Source organism: Pleurodeles waltl, chromosome 7, assembly GCF_031143425.1.
Source record: "Pleurodeles waltl isolate 20211129_DDA chromosome 7, aPleWal1.hap1.20221129, whole genome shotgun sequence".
Lineage (NCBI taxonomy): Eukaryota > Metazoa > Chordata > Amphibia > Caudata > Salamandridae > Pleurodeles > Pleurodeles waltl.
In genome coordinates, this window is record NC_090446.1 from 1,551,036,665 (window position 1) to 1,551,051,175 (window position 14,511).

Consider the following 14,511-nt stretch of genomic DNA (forward strand, 5'->3'; position numbering starts at 1 on the left):
GCATGTGTGTAAGGTTGTAGAGTGGATGAACACCCATGCTTTATGCTCCTAGGTTCAAAAGCAGCCTTTGTAAAAGGCTGTAGAGTCAATGAACATGCATGCTACGTGCTCCCAGGATCAAACGAAGCCTGTGTGTAAGGCTGTAGAGTGAATGAACACACATGCTGCATGCTCCTAGGATCACAAGGAGCCTGTGTGTAAGGTGGTAGAGTGGATGAACACGCATGCTGCGTGCTCCCAGGATCACAAGGAGCCTGTGTGTAAGGCTGTAGACTGGCTGAGCACGCATGCTCCTAGGATCACAAGGAGCCTGTGTGTAAGGCTGTAGAGTGGATGAACACGAATGCTGCATGCTCCCAGGATCACAAGGAGCCTGTGTGTAAGGGTGTAGAGTAGATAAACACACACGCTGCATGCTCCCAAGGTCAAACAGAGCCTGTGTGCATGGCTGTAGAGTGGATGAACACACATGCTGCATGCTCCTAGGATCACAAGGAGCCTGTGTGTAAGGTGGTAGAGTGGATGAACATGCATGCTGCGTGCTCCCAGGATCACAAGGAGCCTGTGTGTAAGGCTGTAGACTGGATGAGCACGCATGCTCCTAGGATCACAAGGAGCCTGTGTGTAAGGCTGTAGAGTGGATGAACACGCATGTGGCATGGTCCTAGGATCACAAGGAGCCTGTGTGTAAGGCTGTAGTGTGGATGAACATGCATGCTCCCAGGATCACAAGGAGCCTGTGTGTAACATTGTTGAGTGGATGAACACATATGCTGCGTGCTCCCAGGATCACAAGGAGCCTGTGTGTAAGGGTGTAGAGTGAATGATTACGCATGTTCCCAGGATCACACGGAGCCTTTGTACAAGGCTGTAGGATCAATGAACACGCATGCAACGTGCTCCCAAGATCAGAAGAGCCTTATGTAAGGCTGTAGATTGGATGAAAATGCATGCTGCATGCTCCCAGGATCACACGGCGCATGTGTGTAAGGTTGTAGAGTGGATAAACATGCATGCTCCCAGGATCACAAGGTGCCTGTGTGTAAGGCTGTAAAGTGGATGAACACACATGCTATATGCTCCCAGGATCACAAGAAGCCTGTGTATAATGCTGTAGAGTGGATGAACACCCATGCTATATGCTCCTAGGATCACAAGGAGCCTGTGTATAAGTCTGTAGAGTGGATGACCACACATGCTGCGTGCTCCCAGGATCAGAAGAGCAGTATGTAAGGCTGTAAATTGGATAAAAACGCATGCTTCGTGCTCCCAGGGGCACACGGAGCCTGTGTGTAAGGTTGTAGAGTGGATAAACATGCATGCTCCCAGGATCACAAGGAGCCTGTGTGTAAGGCTGTAGAGTGGATGAACACGCATGTGGCATGGTCCTAGGATCACAAGGAACCTGTGTGTAAGGCTGTAGAGTGGATGAACATGCATGCTCCCAGGATCACAAGGAGCCTGTGTGTAACATTGTAGAGTGGATGAATACACATGCTGCGTGCTCCTAGGATCACAAAGAGCCTGTGTGTAAGGGTGTAGAGTGAATGATCACGCATGTTCCCAGGATCACACAGAGCCTTTGTGTAAGGCTGTAGGGTCAATGAACATGCATGCGACGTGCTCCCCAGATCAGAAGAGCCTTCTGTAAGGCTGTAGATTGGATGAAAATGCATGCTGCATGCTTCCAGGATCACACGGAGCATGTGTGTAAGGTTGTAGAGTAGATAAACATGCATGCTCCCAGGATCACAAGGTGCCTGTGTGTAAGGCTGTAAAGTGGATGAACACACATTCTATACGCTCCTAGGATCACAAGGAGCCTGTGTATAAGGCTGTAGAGTGGATGACCACGCATGCTGCATGCTCCCAGGATCAGAAGAGCCTTATGTAAGGCTGTAAATTTGATAAAAACGCATGCTGCGTGCTCCCAGGGGCACACAGAGCCTGTGTGTAAGGTTGTAGAGTGGCTAAACATGCGTGCTCCCAGGATCACACGGAGCCTGTGTGTAAGGTTGTAGAGTGGATAAACATGCATGCTCCCAGGATCACTAGGAGCCTGTGTGTAAGGCTGTAAAGTGGATGAACACATATGCTATATGCTCCCATGATCACAAGGAGCCTGTGTGCAAGGCTGTAGAGTGGATGACCACACATGCTGCGTGCTCCCAGGATCACAAGGAGCCTGTGTGCAAGGCTGTAGAGTGGATGGCCACACATGCTGCGTGCTCCCTGGATCCTCAAGAAGCCTGTATGCTCCGTGGAGTCTGCAAGAATTCAGCAAGGAGGGGATGGCATGAAAGCACACGTCCTCTGTGCGGGCCATTGTAGGAAAGTGCCTTTTATGTATGGTCACAGCCCCACACTTCTGACCCCAACGCTGATGGTTATAGCTCTGAAAGCGCCTGTGATCCTGCTAACTAGGCCCCAGGGCCAGTGCTCTCTCTAAATATGATAACTTGGAATTGGTATCTCCAAACTGGCAAGGACTTTATCCCCTCATACGTCACTAGTAAGTGGTATTGGGGTACCGAGGACATGGGATTTGAAGGGGTCATCAGGGCCTGAAGCACTGGTTGTGCCCCACTGAGTGACCCAAGTAAAGCTATGACAGCAGGCCTGCCATTGCACACTGCAGGAACAGTGCAAATTGCTCTAAATTCACTGTGCCTCACCATATGTGGCAAGGTCAAACCACCGCTTTTAATATATGCCAGTCACTCCTCAGGTAAGCCTCCTGAGCCCCGGAGGCTGGGCACATTTTATTAAATGTGTGGACATATAAGTGAAAGCATATATGTCCCTATAGTGGCATTTTCCATTAAAGGCTACTATAAGTGATCAATCGTTCAATCAATCATGGTATTTATATGTGGCATAGGCTAACAGGGCCTGGCGCCTGGGCATCCAGAGGTTGCCAACTCAATTATGGGCCTGTAGAACACACATGCTGCCACACACATGCTGAACACACATGCTGCACTCAATTATGGGCCCGTTGAAGTGTGTCATGTTTGGTATCAAACAACTTGTCTCCTAGGTCCTTTAGAGGTCGCCCGCCTGGTAGCCCCATCTTTTTCTGCACCCTGCCTGACAGCCTACAGCTGCTGCTGCCAAGAGAGGAATCTGGCTCCCTGCAGATGTCAGAAACAAAGGCCTTGCTGGGCTGGAGGTATCACCTTCCTTCCTGGCAGGGTGGCTAGTGAAGCAGCAAATCAAGTCGATGAATTTAAAAGGAAACACAGCCTCAAGCAAGCTGACTCCCAAATGATGCCAAAGACATCCCCTGCCCTCAGGCATTTACACCTGGGCAGGTGGCAAAATTAGGTAGTAAGGAGGCTCACACCCCCAGAAGGCTAGCCATAGCGCTAGCGTGGGCAACCTGGTTGGTTTGGCCAAGGACGGGTTCTGTCATTTTGTGATGAAATAGAGAGGTATGGGTAGAAAAGTTGACCCCCCCCGGGATGTGGTCACCTCATGGGCGGATCAGCCGATGGGGCTAGTAGCCTATTGGCCACTCGCACCCACACTCTTAAACCTAGGATTTAAGGGGCACCTCTGGCACCAGAACCTTCGATCTGATTAGTCTTGCATACAAGGATGACGAAGAGACCTGAGTCTGCACCATCTGCACCTGCACAAAGAAAAGGGGTGACATTCAGAACCTGTGGCAACCGCTCTGCATCTGCACGACCACGACTCCTCCTGGACCAGAAACCAGTTCCAAAGTGAAGAGGAAGCTCTCTGAGCACCAAGGACGGCTCCAGAACTCCCTAGACATACTAGTCCCCTGCAGCCCGCAGGAACCAACAGGCTCCCGGAACCAAAGAATTACTGGTCATCGGGCCCACTGAGGGATTGCCCAAAAGTAAATCAATCAAACAATCAAAAAGGATTTGTAGAGCACACCAATCACCGATGAGGGTATCTAGGAGCTAGGTCAAGGCTGCCTGGGGGCTTCAGTCCAAACGCAAGGTCTTGAATCCCCTTTTGAACTCTTGAAGGGAACGTGAGGTCGGAAGGTGGATGGGAGGCTCTTCCAGGACTTTGCAGTGCAGAAGGAGAAGGGAATGTCCTCCACTCTACAGCGGCAGATGCAGGGGTGTGAGCAAAGGAGAGAGAGGTGGAGCGCAGGAGTCAGAGGGAAAGGCGGAAGCTCAGGTGGTGGTTGATGTACGCTGGTCCTTGGTTGCGGTGGGCCTTGAAGGCATGAGTCAGGATCGGCATCTGTAGGAAAGTACCATCTTGCCTAGCATGTTACCCCCATTTTTCACTGTATATATGTTGTTTTAGTTGTGTGTGTCACTGGGACCCTGGTAACCCAGGGCCCCAGTGCTCATAAGTGTGCCTGTATGTGTTACCTGTGTAGTGACTAACTGTCTCACTGAGGCTCTGCTAATCAGAACCTCAGTGGTTATGCTCTCTCATTTCTTTCCAAATTGTCACTGACAGGCTAGTGACCATTTTTACCAATTTACATTGGCTTACTGGAACACCCTTATAATCCCCTAGTATATGGTACTGAGGTACCCAGGGTATTGGGGTTCCAGGAGATCCCTATGGGCTGCAGCATTTCTTTTGCCACCCATAGGGAGCTCTGACAATTCTTACACAGGCCTGCCACTGCAGCCTGAGTGAAATAACGTCCACGTTATTTCACAGCCATTTTACACTGCACTTAAGTAACTTATAAGTCACCTATATGTCTAACCTTTACCTGGTAAAGGTTAGGTGCAAAGTTACTTAGTGTGAGGGCACCCTGGCACTAGCCAAGGTGCCCCCACATTGTTCAGAGCCAATTCACTGAACTTTGTGAGTGCGGGGACACCATTACACGCGTGCACTACATATGGGTCACTACCTATATGTAGCTTCACCATGGTAACTCCGAATATGGCCATGTAACATGTCTATGATCATGGAATTGCCCCCTCTATGCCATCCTGGCATTGTTGGTACAATTCCATGATCCCAGTGGTCTGTAGCACAGACCCTGGTACTGCCATACTGCCCTTCCTGGGGTTTCTCTGCAGCTGCTGCTGCTGCCAACCCCTCAGACAGGCAGCTGCCCTCCTGGGGTCCAGCCAGGCCTGGCCCAGGATGGCAGAACAAAGAACTTCCTCTGAGAGAGGGTGTGACACCCTCTCCCTTTGGAAAATGGTGTGAAGGCAGGGGAGGAGTAGCCTCCCCCAGCCTCTGGAAATGCTTTGTTGGGCACAGATGTGCCCAATTCTGCATAAGCCAGTCTACACCGGTTCAGGGACCCCTTAGCCCCTGCTCTGGCGCGAAACTGGACAAAGGAAAGGGAAGTGACCACTCCCCTGACCTGCACCTCCCCTGGGAGGTGTCCAGAGCTCCTCCAGTGTGCTCCAGACCTCTGCCATCTTGGAAACAGAGGTGCTGCTGGCACACTGGACTGCTCTGAGTGGCCAGTGCCACCAGGTGACGTCAGAGACTCCTTGTGATAGGCTCCTTCAGGTGTTAGTAGCCTTTCCTCTCTCCTAGGTAGCCAAACCCTCTTTTCTGGCTATTTAGGGTCTCTGTCTCTGGGGAAACTTTAGATAACGAATGCATGAGCTCAGCCGAGTTCCTCTGCATCTCCCTCTTCACCTTCTGATAAGGAATCGACCGCTGACCGTGCTGGAAGCCTGCAAACCTGCAACATAGTAGCAAAGACGACTACTGCAACTCTGTAACGCTGATCCTGCCGCCTTCTCGACTGTTTTCCTGCTTGTGCATGCTGTGGGGGTAGCCTGCCTCCTCTCTGCACCAGAAGCTCCGAAGAAATCTCCCGTGGGTCGACGGAATCTTCCCCCTGCAACCGCAGGCACCAAAAAGCTGCATCTCCGGTCCCTTGGGTCTCCTCTCAGCACGACGAGCGAGGTCCCTCGAATCCAGCGACACCGTCCAAGTGACTCCCACAGTCCAGTGACTCTTCAGCCCGAGTTTGGTGGAGGTAAGTCCTTGCCTCACCTCGCTGGGCTGCATTGCTGGGAACCGCGACTTTGCAAGCTTCTCCGGCCCCTGTGCACTTCCGGCGGAAATCCTGTGTGCACAGCCAAGCCTGGGTCCACGGCACTCTAACCTGCATTGCACGACTTTCTAAGTTGGTCTCCGGCGACGTGGGACTCCTTTGTGCAACTTCGGCGAGCACCGTTTCACGCATCCTCGTAGTGCCTGTTTCTGGCACTTCTCCGGGTGCTACCTGCTTCATTGAGGGCTCCTTGTCTTGCTCGACGTCCCCTCTCTCTGCAGGTCCAATTTGCGACCTCCTGGTCCCTCCTGGGCCCCAGCAGCGTCCAAAAACGCCAAACGCACGATTTGCGTGTAGCAAGGCTTGTTGGCGTCCATCCGGCGGGAAAACACTTCTGCACGACTCTCCAAGGCGTGGGGGATCCATCCTCCAAAGGGGAAGTCTCTAGCCCTTGTCGTTCCTGCAGTATTCACAGTTCTTCAGCCTAGTAAGAGCTTCTTTGCACCAACCGCTGGCATTTCTTGGGCATCTGCCCATCTCCGAGCTGCTTGTGACTTTTGGACTTGGTCCCCTTGTTCCACAGGTACCTTCAGACAGGAATCCATCGTTGTTGCATTGCTGATTTGTGTTTTCCTTGCATTCTCCCGCTAACACGACTATTTTGTCCTTAGGGGAACTTTGGTGCACTTTGCACTCACTTTTCAGGGTCTTGGGGTGGGTTATTTTGCTAACTCTCACTATTTTCTAATAGTCCCAGCGACCCTCTACAAGGTCACATAGGTTTGGGGTCCATTCGTGGTTCGCATTCCACTTCTGGAGTATATGGTTTGTGTTGCCCCTATCCCTATGTTTCCCCATTGCATCCTATTGTAACTATACATTGTTTGCACTGTTTTCTAAGACTATACTGCATATTTTTGCTATTGTGTATATATATCTTGTGTATATTTCCTATCCTCTTACTGAGGGTACACTCTAAGATACTTTGGCATATTGTCATAAAAATAAAGTACCTTTATTTTTAGTATAACTGTGTATTGTGTTTTCTTATGATATTGTGCATATGACACTGAGTGGTACTGTGGTAGCTTCACACGTCTCCTAGTTCAGCCTGAGCTGCTTTGCTAAGCTACCATTATCTATCAGCCTAAGCTGCTAGACACCCTATACACTAATAAGGGATAACTGGGCCTGGTGCAAGGTGCAAGTACCCCTTGGTACTCACTACAAGCCAGTCCAGCCTCCTACATTGGTTGTGCAGTGGTGGGATAAGTGCTTTGAGACTACTTACCACTCTGGTCATTGTACTTTTCATAAGAGAAAAATATACAAAACAAGGTCAGTGTATATACACATAGCCAAAAAGTTTTGCATTTCCTCTTTTCACTCTTTTCTAAGTGCTGAAAAGTACTTCTAAACTTTCAAAAAGTTCTTAAAAGTTTAAAAAGTTTTTTTCTGTCTTTCCAAAAAGTTCTGAAAACTTTTTTCTCTTTGTCTATCACTTTAACTCTCTCTAAAAAATGTCTGGCACAGGCCAAAAAGTTGAACTGTCCAAACTTGCATATGATCACCTTAGCTGGAAAGGAGCAAGGAGTCTCTGCATAGAGAGAGGTTTGAGTGTAGGGAAGAATCCTTCTTTAGAACTGTTAATTAATATGCTTAGAGTACAGGATAAGGCCATAAGTGCCCAATCTGTAGAAAAAGTAGCTAATGGTTCTCAATCTGATCCAGGGACTCCCCCAGGAAAAGGTTCAGGAAAGAAACTTCTCAGCCTGCCCATTACTAGACAGTCTAGCATAGTTGGTACAGAGGTTGAATCACATCATACTGATGATGTGCTCTCACATTATACTGGTAGCCAAGCTGTTAGGGTGCCCTCTGTAAGGGACAGGTCTCCTTCTGTTCATTCCCATCATACCTCTGTATCTAGAAATGTCCCTCCCACCCACCCTGATGACAGATTGTTGGAAAGGGAGCTCAATAGATTGAGAGTGGAGCAAACCAGACTGAAGCTCAAGAAGCAACAGCTGGATTTGGATAGACAGTCTTTAGAAATAGAGAGGGAAAGACAGAAAATGGGTTTAGATACCCATGGTGGCAGCAGCAGTATTCCCCATAGTCATCCTGCAAAAGAGCATGATTCCAGGAATCTGCATAAGATAGTTCCCCCTTACAAGGAGGGGGATGACATTAACAAGTGGTTTGCTGCACTTGAGAGGGCCTGTGCTGTACAGGATGTCCCTCAAAGGCAGTGGGCTGCTATCCTATGGCTATCATTTACTGGAAAAGGTAGGGATAGGCTCCTTACTGTAAAAGAAAATGATGCTAACAATTTCCAAGTTCTTAAGAATGCACTCCTGGATGGTTATGGCTTAACCACTGAACAGTACAGGATCAAGTTCAGAGATACCAAAAAGGAGTCTTCACAAGACTGGGTTGATTTCATTGACCAGGCAGTGAAGGCCTTGGAGGGGTGGTTACATGGCAGTAAAGTTACTGATTATGACAGCCTGTATAACTTAATCCTGAGAGAGCATATTCTTAATAATTGTGTGTCTGATTTGTTGCACCAGTACTTGGTGGACTCTGATCTGACCTCTCCCCAAGAATTGGGAAAGAAGGCAGACAAATGGGTCAGAACAAGAGTGAACAGAAAAGTTCATACAGGGGGTGACAAAGATGGCAACAAAAAGAAGGATGGTAAGTCTTCTGACAAGGGTGGGGACAAATCTAAAAATGAGTCTTCATCAGGCCCACAAAAACACTCTGGTGGGGGTGGTGGGCCCAAACCCTCCTCTAATCAGAACAAGGAAAAGAAACCATGGTGCTATTTATGTAAGATAAAAGGCCATTGGACAACAGATCCCAGTTGTCCAAAGAAAGGCACCACAGCTCCTACCACTACAACCCCTACTGCTACACCTAGTGTCCCTACTAATAGCAGTGGTGGTGGGAGCAAACCTACTAATAGCCAATCCAAGGGAGTAGCTGGGCTCACTTTTGGTAATTTAGTTGGGGTTGGTCTGATTAGGGAGACCACAGAGGCTACTTTAGTCTCTGAAGGGGCTATTGACTTAGCCACTTTGGTTGCTTGCCCCCATAACTTGGAGAAGTACAAGCAACTAACCCTAATAAATGGTGTTGAGGTCCAGGCCTACAGGGACACAGGTGCCAGTGTCACAATGGTGATTGAGACACTGGTGCACCCTGAACAACACATACTTGGACACCAGTACCAAGTAACCGATGCTCACAACATAACACAAAGCCACCCCATGGCTGTTGTAAATCTCAACTGGGGGGGGGTATCTGGTCCAAAGAAAGTTGTGGTAGCTTCAGATTTACCTGTAGACTGTCTATTAGGGAACGATTTGGAGACATCAGCTTGGTCAGATGTGGAGTTGGAGGCCCATGCAGCAATGCTGGGCATCCCAGGGCATATTTTTGCTTTGACAAGGGCTCAGGCCAAAAAGCAAAAAGGACAGGGAAGCTTGGATCCTGGAACAATGGACCAAGTGCTCCCTAAAGCTAGGGCTAGTAGAAGCAAACCACTTCCTACTATCCCTCCCTCTACAGTGGATTCTAATTCTGAGGAAGAAGAATTCCCTCCCTGTGCAGAACCTACACCAGAGGAGCTGGAAGCAGACACTGCTGAGCTTTTGGGTGAAGGGGGGCCTGCCAGAGAGGAGCTGAGTGTGGCACAGCAAACCTGTCCCACATTAGAGGGTCTCAGACAGCAAGCTGTCAAACAGGCTAATGGGGATGTCAGTGACTCACACAGAGTTTACTGGGAGGACAACCTCTTGTACACTGAGCATAGGGATCCTAAACCTGGAGCTGCCAGGAGATTAGTGATTCCTCAGGAGTACAGAAAGTTCCTCCTAACACTGGCACATGACATTCCCTTAGCTGGGCACCTGGGTCAAATGAAAACTTGGGACAGATTGGTACCACTGTTTCATTGGCCTAGGATGTCTGAGGACACAAAAGAATTTTGTAAGTCCTGTGAAACCTGTCAAGCCAGTGGCAAGACAGGTGGCACTCCAAAGGCACCCCTTATCCCACTGCCTGTGGTTGGGGTTCCCTTTGAAAGGGTAGGGGTTGACATAGTTGGCCCCCTTGACCCTCCTACTGCTTCAGGCAATAGGTTTATCTTAGTGGTAGTGGACCATGCCACAAGGTATCCTGAAGCAATTCCTTTAAGGACCACTACAGCTCCTGCAGTGGCAAAGGCCCTCCTGGGAATATTTTCCAGGGTGGGCTTCCCAAAGGAAGTAGTATCAGACAGAGGAAGCAATTTCATGTCTGCATACTTAAAGGCCATGTGGAAGGAGTGTGGTGTAACTTACAAGTTCACAACACCCTATCATCCACAAACAAATGGACTGGTGGAGAGATTTAATAAAACTCTCAAAGGCATGATTATGGGACTCCCTGAAAAACTCCGCAGGAGATGGGATATCCTTCTACCATGCCTCCTTTTTGCCTACAGGGAGGTACCCCAGAAAGGAGTGGGCTTCAGCCCCTTTGAACTTCTTTTTGGACACCCTGTTAGGGGTCCACTCACACTTGTAAAGGAGGGTTGGGAACAACCTTTAAAAGCTCCTAAGCAGGATATTGTGGACTATGTACTTGGCCTCAGATCAAGGATGGCTGAGTACATGAAAAAGGCCAGTAAAAACCTTCAGGCCAGCCAAGAGCTCCAGAAGCAATGGCATGATCAGAAGGCTGTTTTGGTTCAGTACCAACCAGGGCAGAAAGTGTGGGTCTTGGAGCCTGTGGCCCCAAGAGCACTCCAAGATAAATGGAGTGGTCCACACACAATTGTTGAAAAGAAGGGTGAAGTCACCTACTTGGTTGACTTAGGCACTGCCAGGAGTCCCCTTAGGGTGCTCCATGTCAACCGCCTGAAACCCTACTATGACAGGGCTGATCTCACCCTGCTCATGGCAACAGATGAGGGACAGGAAGAAGACAGTGATCCTCTACCTGATCTCTTCTCTTCCACAGAACAAGATGCTCTTGTGGAAGGGGTAGTTTTGGCTGATTGTCTTACTGCTGAGCAGAAAGATAATTGCATAAATCTCCTAGGACAATTTTCAGAACTCTTCTCCATTGTGCCAGGCACCACTTCTTGGTGTGAGCACACTATAGATACTGGAGACAGTTTACCTGTCAAAAGTAAGATCTATAGGCAGCCTGACCATGTCAGGGACTGCATAAAGCAAGAAGTTCAGAAGATGTTGGAACTAGGAGTGGTTGAGCACTCTGACAGTCCATGGGCTTCTCCTGTGGTACTGGTACCAAAACCCAATTCTAAAGATGGAAAGAAGGAAATGAGGTTTTGTGTAGACTATAGAGGTCTCAACTTGGTAACCAAAACAGATGCTCACCCTATACCCAGGGCAGATGAGCTAATAGATACACTGGCATCTGCCAAGTATCTAAGCACTTTTGATTTGACTGCAGGGTATTGGCAGATCAAAATGTCAGAAGATGCTAAACCTAAGACTGCATTTTCTACCATTGGAGGACATTACCAGTTTACTGTAATGCCTTTTGGTTTGAAAAATGCACCTGCCACTTTTCAGAGGTTGGTGAACACAGTCCTGCAAGGGCTGGAAGCTTTCAGTGCAGCATATTTGGATGATATAGCTGTCTTTAGCTCCAGCTGGGATGATCACCTGGTCCACCTTTGGAAAGTTTTGGAGGCCCTGCAAAAGGCAGGCCTCACTATCAAGGCTTCAAAGTGCCAGATAGGGCAGGGTAAGGTGGTTTATCTGGGACACCTTGTTGGTGGGGAACAGATTGCACCACTCCAGGGGAAAATCCAAACTATTATTGATTGGATTCCCCCTACCACTCAGACTCAGGTGAGAGCCTTCCTAGGCCTCACTGGGTATTACAGGAGGTTCATTAAGAACTATGGCTCCATTGCAGCCCCTCTTAATGACCTCACATCCAAGAAAATGCCTAAAAAGGTATTATGGACAGCAAACTGTCAGAAAGCTTTTGAGGAGCTGAAGCAGGCCATGTGCTCTGCACCTGTCCTGAAAAGCCCTTGTTACTCTAAAAAATTCTATGTCCAAACTGATGCATCTGAATTAGGAGTAGGGGCAGTCCTATCACAACTTAATTCTGAGGGCCAGGATCAACCTGTTGCTTTTATTAGTAGAAGGTTGACCCCTAGAGAAAAGCGTTGGTCTGCCATTGAGAGGGAGGCCTTTGCTGTGGTCTGGGCTCTGAAGAAGTTGAGGCCATACCTGTTTGGCACTCACTTCATTGTTCAGACAGACCACAAACCTCTACTTTGGCTAAAACAAATGAAAGGTGAAAATCCTAAATTGTTGAGGTGGTCCATATCCCTACAGGGAATGGACTATACAGTGGAACATAGACCTGGGAGTAGCCACTCCAATGCAGATGGACTCTCCAGATATTTCCACTTAGACAATGAAGACTCATCAGGTAATGGCTAGTCTTATTGTCCTTCGTTTGGGGGGGGGTTGTGTAGGAAAGTACCATCTTGCCTAGCATGTTACCCCCATTTTTCACTGTATATATGTTGTTTTAGTTGTGTGTGTCACTGGGACCCTGGTAACCCAGGGCCCCAGTGCTCATAAGTGTGCCTGTATGTGTTACCTGTGTAGTGACTAACTGTCTCACTGAGGCTCTGCTAATCAGAACCTCAGTGGTTATGCTCTCTCATTTCTTTCCAAATTGTCACTGACAGGCTAGTGACCATTTTTACCAATTTACATTGGCTTACTGGAACACCCTTATAATCCCCTAGTATATGGTACTGAGGTACCCAGGGTATTGGGGTTCCAGGAGATCCCTATGGGCTGCAGCATTTCTTTTGCCACCCATAGGGAGCTCTGACAATTCTTACACAGGCCTGCCACTGCAGCCTGAGTGAAATAACGTCCACGTTATTTCACAGCCATTTTACACTGCACTTAAGTAACTTATAAGTCACCTATATGTCTAACCTTTACCTGGTAAAGGTTAGGTGCAAAGTTACTTAGTGTGAGGGCACCCTGGCACTAGCCAAGGTGCCCCCACATTGTTCAGAGCCAATTCACTGAACTTTGTGAGTGCGGGGACACCATTACACGCGTGCACTACATATGGGTCACTACCTATATGTAGCTTCACCATGGTAACTCCGAATATGGCCATGTAACATGTCTATGATCATGGAATTGCCCCCTCTATGCCATCCTGGCATTGTTGGTACAATTCCATGATCCCAGTGGTCTGTAGCACAGACCCTGGTACTGCCATACTGCCCTTCCTGGGGTTTCTCTGCAGCTGCTGCTGCTGCCAACCCCTCAGACAGGCAGCTGCCCTCCTGGGGTCCAGCCAGGCCTGGCCCAGGATGGCAGAACAAAGAACTTCCTCTGAGAGAGGGTGTGACACCCTCTCCCTTTGGAAAATGGTGTGAAGGCAGGGGAGGAGTAGCCTCCCCCAGCCTCTGGAAATGCTTTGTTGGGCACAGATGTGCCCAATTCTGCATAAGCCAGTCTACACCGGTTCAGGGACCCCTTAGCCCCTGCTCTGGCGCGAAACTGGACAAAGGAAAGGGAAGTGACCACTCCCCTGACCTGCACCTCCCCTGGGAGGTGTCCAGAGCTCCTCCAGTGTGCTCCAGACCTCTGCCATCTTGGAAACAGAGGTGCTGCTGGCACACTGGACTGCTCTGAGTGGCCAGTGCCACCAGGTGACGTCAGAGACTCCTTGTGATAGGCTCCTTCAGGTGTTAGTAGCCTTTCCTCTCTCCTAGGTAGCCAAACCCTCTTTTCTGGCTATTTAGGGTCTCTGTCTCTGGGGAAACTTTAGATAACGAATGCATGAGCTCAGCCGAGTTCCTCTGCATCTCCCTCTTCACCTTCTGATAAGGAATCGACCGCTGACCGCGCTGGAAGCCTGCAAACCTGCAACATAGTAGCAAAGACGACTACTGCAACTCTGTAACGCTGATCCTGCCGCCTTCTCGACTGTTTTCCTGCTTGTGCATGCTGTGGGGGTAGCCTGCCTCCTCTCTGCACCAGAAGCTCCGAAGAAATCTCCCGTGGGTCGACGGAATCTTCCCCCTGCAACCGCAGGCACCAAAAAGCTGCATCTCCGGTCCCTTGGGTCTCCTCTCAGCACGACGAGCGAGGTCCCTCGAATCCAGCGACACCGTCCAAGTGACTCCCACAGTCCAGTGACTCTTCAGCCCGAGTTTGGTGGAGGTAAGTCCTTGCCTCACCTCGCTGGGCTGCATTGCTGGGAACCGCGACTTTGCAAGCTTCTCCGGCCCCTGTGCACTTCCGGCGGAAATCCTGTGTGCACAGCCAAGCCTGGGTCCACGGCACTCTAACCTGCATTGCACGACTTTCTAAGTTGGTCTCCGGCGACGTGGGACTCCTTTGTGCAACTTCGGCGAGCACCGTTTCACGCATCCTCGTAGTGCCTGTTTCTGGCACTTCTCCGGGTGCTACCTGCTTCATTGAGGGCTCCTTGTCTTGCTCGACGTCCCCTCTCTCTGCAGG